This window comes from Meleagris gallopavo, chromosome 4 (genome assembly GCF_000146605.3).
Source record: "Meleagris gallopavo isolate NT-WF06-2002-E0010 breed Aviagen turkey brand Nicholas breeding stock chromosome 4, Turkey_5.1, whole genome shotgun sequence".
Taxonomy (NCBI): domain Eukaryota; kingdom Metazoa; phylum Chordata; class Aves; order Galliformes; family Phasianidae; genus Meleagris; species Meleagris gallopavo.
In genome coordinates this window covers 52307452-52313317 of record NC_015014.2, presented here as the reverse complement: position 1 = coordinate 52313317, position 5866 = coordinate 52307452, and positions in this window count along the sequence as shown.

Sequence of the window (5866 nt, the reverse complement as noted above, 5' to 3'; positions counted from 1 at the left end):
TTTCTTTCTTCATTGTGAAACAAACTCTTAGAAATGGTAATGTTGTGAAGCCTGATGGTAACAGAGAGACAACATAGGTTTAAATTGTTTTGACTATTGATGCCTTTTCACAACGACAGATATAGAAATAAAATCTTTTTAAAATAAGTTTTCTGAAAGGCCACTATGTATTTGTATTTTAAGTGGAAACTCAGAGAATTATTTAAGTGTTCAAAGTTATCAGAATTGTATGAGCAGTTTTCATGTTCCTTCAGCGCATGACAAAAATGCTGACAGGGAACCCTCAGGCCACCTGCCAGGCATAGCAGCATTCACTATGTGCCACATTAAGGGCTGAATGGCAAGTCTGACACTGAGGTGCTCAATAAAATAGATCTTTCACATTCTGCAGGAACTGAAACTCTAGTGTTTCAGGACAAGCATCTATAACCACCCAAGAGAGCACTGCAATATTTATGTTTTTTAAATGGGATTTCAGTCTTCTATCTTCTTCAGTCTCCAGCTGGGAATAACAGTGAGAAGCACTGAGGAGCGAAATCCAAGAATTCAAGCAGCACTGAGACATTTGTTTTTCTACTCCACATTTATGGTCGTGTCATATGCCAGAGATGCAACATTTTGGTATTACCTAAGTTCTGTATTTGAATGAAGAATTTCTATTACAAAGAACTGTTGCTTCATATTGGAAAAAATCTACAAACCATCTCTAATTTTAATTCATTCTATAGTGTTAAAAAGAGTAAAAAGACAGAAAGAAAAAAAAAAATCTGTCTCTAAGCTCAGATTGCTCCTGACTACAAGGTTTTTATTCTTTCGCCCTTGCAGAGAGACTCAGAGGGGCAACACAGCAGAAGTCTGTTTTTATGAAGAGCAGGCTGCAGAGTGCATTAAATGTTAACCTTCCAATTGAAGTTAATGGTGAGTAATTCAGAAACTGGCCAGACTTGCACTAAGTAACGTGTAGATCCATGATGTAACGCTAGTGTAACTATTGGTATAATGTTATACACTGAGTGCAACTTTTAATATTTCCTCTGAAAACTACTGCTGCTATCTAGAGCCACTCAAATGAAATAAAAATTGCATATACGAAACTACTTTTTGGCCTTAATACAACTGGAAAATTATATAGCATGATGGGAAGAAAGGGGGAAAGGTAACTATGAACAAGAAGTTTTGGGACTTTAAAGTTCAGTTCTCAGGGACAGTATTTAGTTAAATGTTTTCTACTCTACTGTTTTCTACTGTCATATTTTAATTTAACAAACTGGCAGAACAGTATGAGTCATCTTGCTATTATGTACTTTCATTTTCCATTTAACTCAATTTCCTGTATTACAACTCATCAAGTTTGAAAGAAAATTTTCAACTACTAAAGAAGAGGATGCATCTCATACTGGTGTCTTATGGACAATTAGAAAGCAAACTATGGTGAAGGATAGGTAATACGTATACACACAGAGCCCACCCTTGCTGAAACACGAACCTTTAACTTTACTTGTTAACAGTATCTTATCTTTGTGAGATAGCTCAGGCACATCAGGCATTCAAATTTTTCATGTAAGCTAAACATTTCCAATATGTATGAGACAAAATGATACTGAAAAATGTTCTGTTTCTTCTGATGTGTTCTAAATCAAACACAATGGTATGTTTTAGGTTAATTAGCTTAATCCATTTTTAATTAAGCTGATGTTTCCATGCCAACAAATGGTTTTTAAATTGTGGAAAACTTGGTGATTTAGAGTGTGAGTAAAAAATTAATTGCCTAAAGTATTTTTTTATTGTAATTCTTTCAGCCAGTATGTGAAGCATCAGATTTGTAGTGCAAGTTCAACTAATGGCCACAATTCCAGTTCTGTAAGGGAATCATTTAGCTAAACCTTGCTCATACATCAATTTTATACACAGTAACAACTTTTCTGAAATTCCACCTATAAAGATGCTGGTGCTGGAAATAAGATTCACTACCAACAGGTAGTGCACATGGGTCTAAACCACCTCAGACATTTTTTTTATACTTAGATTGATTATTGTTAGATTGTTTAGTACATTAGGATGAAATGCTGTATCAGCAGTTGTAAGCATAGTTATAGTGTGAAAGAGAAAGTGGTCTTGGATGAAAATAAAGATAAATAAATTATCTGTTTTTTTCTTGCATTCAAAATTCAGTGGTAAAATATGACATATGAACTGTACAAAACAATGCATAATTACCATGGTCAATAAGGAATACATTTATAATTATAAATGTAGCTTATAAGTTGAAATAAGGAGCCCTGTCTCTAGTCTTTAGGTTAAATATTTCCAGGCAGGTAGAGCCTCTACTATAACAACACTCCATTTTGTTTACAAGCAGTATGTCCACCTTCTCCTCTCTTCCTTCTTTCTCCTTATTCTCTCCTCTTCTACTTTCACTTTTCTACTTTCTCCTCTCCTTCTCCCTCCTTTCTCTCTCTTCTCCCTGTTCCTTTCCATTCTTTTACTTCCCTTTCTCTGAATGGAAAGTCTTTTCTTTCTAACCCCCCTTCCCCCATTTTATTTTATTTTATTCTATTTTTCATTTGTTTATATTCACTACTTATATTCTTTATTGTTCCTGCTACAGTATAATTCTGATATTTTTTATCTGACTTCTGAGCACTGTGAAAACCCTGTTACTTTTGGAAACTATCCACAAGAACAGAAGGTTCATATAATGCAATTGACATTGAGCAGTTATTAAAGGAAAAACATAAAACAGCCTTGACATGGAGCTGGAGCCAGAGGCTCTGTTCTGCCAGGCCTGTGCCTCAGATCTCCAGGCTCTTTCATCCCCCTACTTTTCTCCTCCTGATCCCTTAGGTCTTGAAATATATCCCAGGATGGCGCAGTTCAGTACCAAAGGAGAAGGCACCATGAATAGACTAAATCCTCTTCTTTAAAGCTGACAACGGCACAGAATCCAGATTTTTTACTTCTTGTTTCAATGGTCTGATCTCTGATCTGATACATAAAAAGTCAATGACACAACCACACAAAATATTAAAAGAAAAAGAGATGCCCTTCTCACTTTTAAAAAAGGAAGGGGTTACACATCCAGCCTGAGAAGAGGTTATCATACTAGTAATCCAAGTCTGACAATGACCTCTTCTTACACCTCAGAACTGAGTTTATAGACCCTGAATGGCATAGTGTTTAAGATCCATTCTTCTTTTTCATTTTCTATTGACCAGTTCATGATGGAATCTGTTGTAAATCTCCTCCATGCTTCTTAAAACTTCCATGTAATACATTGTTCCCTTCAGCACACAAGATGTTTTATGCAGTTTTTTAACACCACCGTGTTGACACCTTTGTGGATCTGCTTCTAGAATCCAAAATTTCTCAATACCAGTACATGCTAACACATCTAAATCTGCTATTACAAGTGCAGAATAACCACAGTGAAAGTAGCAGTTAAGTAACAGTTTTTTTTCTGCTTTCTGAATTGATTTATTAAAGCCTCTTAAATTATATATCATTCTAAATATTTAAGTTATAGTGATTCAAGCCAACATTGGCCTTCTTGGATTTTGAATTTGGGGTTTTTTTGGTCAGATTTTAATGAGTACTTCCCTTAATGCCTGTGTCAGATTCTGGTTCTCACTGCTTCAATTAAGGGGATTTTCATTACTGTATTTAAAGTTTAACTTCTCTAATAAATCTGGTTAAAATGAGTATGACACCGAATGTTACTCTTTTGCCACTGTTTTAAAAGATACAGTGATAATTATGTCAGATTGCTAAAACTGAACTGCTTAAGAACAGAAAAACACTGCTCACAGGGTGTGCCATAATATATTTTCACTTTTCACTAGATTCTTCACATCAAATTACATTTTCCCAAGAGCATTTAAAAATAGTCTCTTTAAAAACAAATTAAAAAGCTAAGAAATTCAAAATAATGACCCTTTCTATCAAGTAAACTCAGACTGCAAAATGATGAAAGGTTCCCAGAATATTCTGTGAGATGTCAACCAATCCACATTGTTGTCTTGGCAACCAGAATAAATGTAAACTTATTTTTCACCAGAAACTGAAAACAACGCTGTCAGTTAGGAAAACTAATTATTTATATTGAATCATAACTTGAAAACTTTAAGTTTCCAAACATAATTATCATTATATTTACACAAAAGAAACCAGAAATATTAAATATTAATTCATTGTATTCATAAAAATAATTGAAAATCTTTTTCATTAGAAAAAGTATTCTGAGCAACAATTTCCACTGGCTGGGAAAACTATCAGAGAAGTTCAAAACTTGAGCGTGTGCAGTGGGAAGCTAGTGTCAAAATAATAAATTTCTGTTGGTTTGCTCTTTTGTGCAAATTTTATTAGAACTACTTGAAAAAAGTAATAACTTGAGTAGATGACAACAGTACATGACTAATCTTTGAAGATGACTAGCAAAGTAAATGATCTCTGAAGTAATACCTTAAAATGTAACCTCTAGAATCTGATCTGTATGGCAGAGAGATGCTCAATTGAATTCTACTTCACTGATAATTTCACTGGGAAAACAAACAAGCGAACATAATATTTTATCAAAAGAATATAAACTCATAACATTTCTCATGAAGAAATCTAATCTTCATTCAGACATATTTTCATCCATTCATGTTATATAAATATCTAGTGATGAAATTGGTTTGAACTGAATTACGTAATTCTTAAAAAAAATTATATTCTCTGTTAGGTAAGGTACATAGTATTGCCTTGCAGCTAATTCTTAAACTTAGCACTTGAAATTTAAGACTGATGCTTGTAGAAAGGTGCAGTTTAGAAGATTTACTGAGATACTGTAGTCTGAAAGAATGATGCTATAATCTTTGAATGTAGTGATATTGCAGTGAATTCCAGTTTTTTCAGTGATTAATTATTCAAATATGTGGTGACTCTTATCTATCTTGTATATGTGGGGCAGCAAATCACATATTGCTAGTATATATCTTTGTAAGCACCTGTGTACAAGAATAACCACACACACAAATGTAGTTGAACAAAAGCATAAATTTTCTGAGGGTAGAATAGTGCAGGCACAGTGGTCCCATTTCTTGTTGCCTTCTGTACAAGGAGACATGAATATCCACGTCTTCAAGTCTGTGGGTTTTTTTTCCTTTTCTGCAGAAATATTATTATAATGTCTTAGGAGCATCAGGTTCTTTTGTGCTGGGAGATTTTCAGTGGCTCAGAATACAAAAAGCAATACATTACCTCCTGCAAACTAGATGTAGTGGTCAACAACCTATACAGACCTGTCAGACACCTTTCTTGCTATTGACATCTTTATAGGATAATGGATTTTTACTAAAACTGATTAAATTGATTAAATTCAGTCTACATGGACATGAAGTTAAGGTGATTTGATCCAATATTTTCAAGTCATGGCTTCACTGACACATATGAGAATGTCTCCTTTGTTTCCATTTATGCATACAAAGAGTAAGTTCTGGTACTAGTTCCCAATTGGTTTGGAGTTGTAATTGAGGCAATAAACGATTAAATCTAATTGTTCTCATGAAAAGAAACTAGTATGATGTTGATATATTATGGCAGATAGATCAGAATAAACAATCCTTGACCAGGGATATTTACAAATTCAGTGTTCAACATGTGAATTCTAGCGGGAGAATATACTGGTATTTAATGAGACCCACAAGCTTGTAAGAAACAACAGCTATTCTGGGTGTTTTCTGAGTGTGTTGAATCAGCAACTACAGTTTTAATCAGAGATAGATTTGTAAGCTATTTCTCCATGGGTTTTATCTATAGGTGCTTTCAAAACACCTAAAAGTTGTGTTGTTCTTTTTCCTTTCTGTTGTTTTGTTTATTTTTTTTTTCC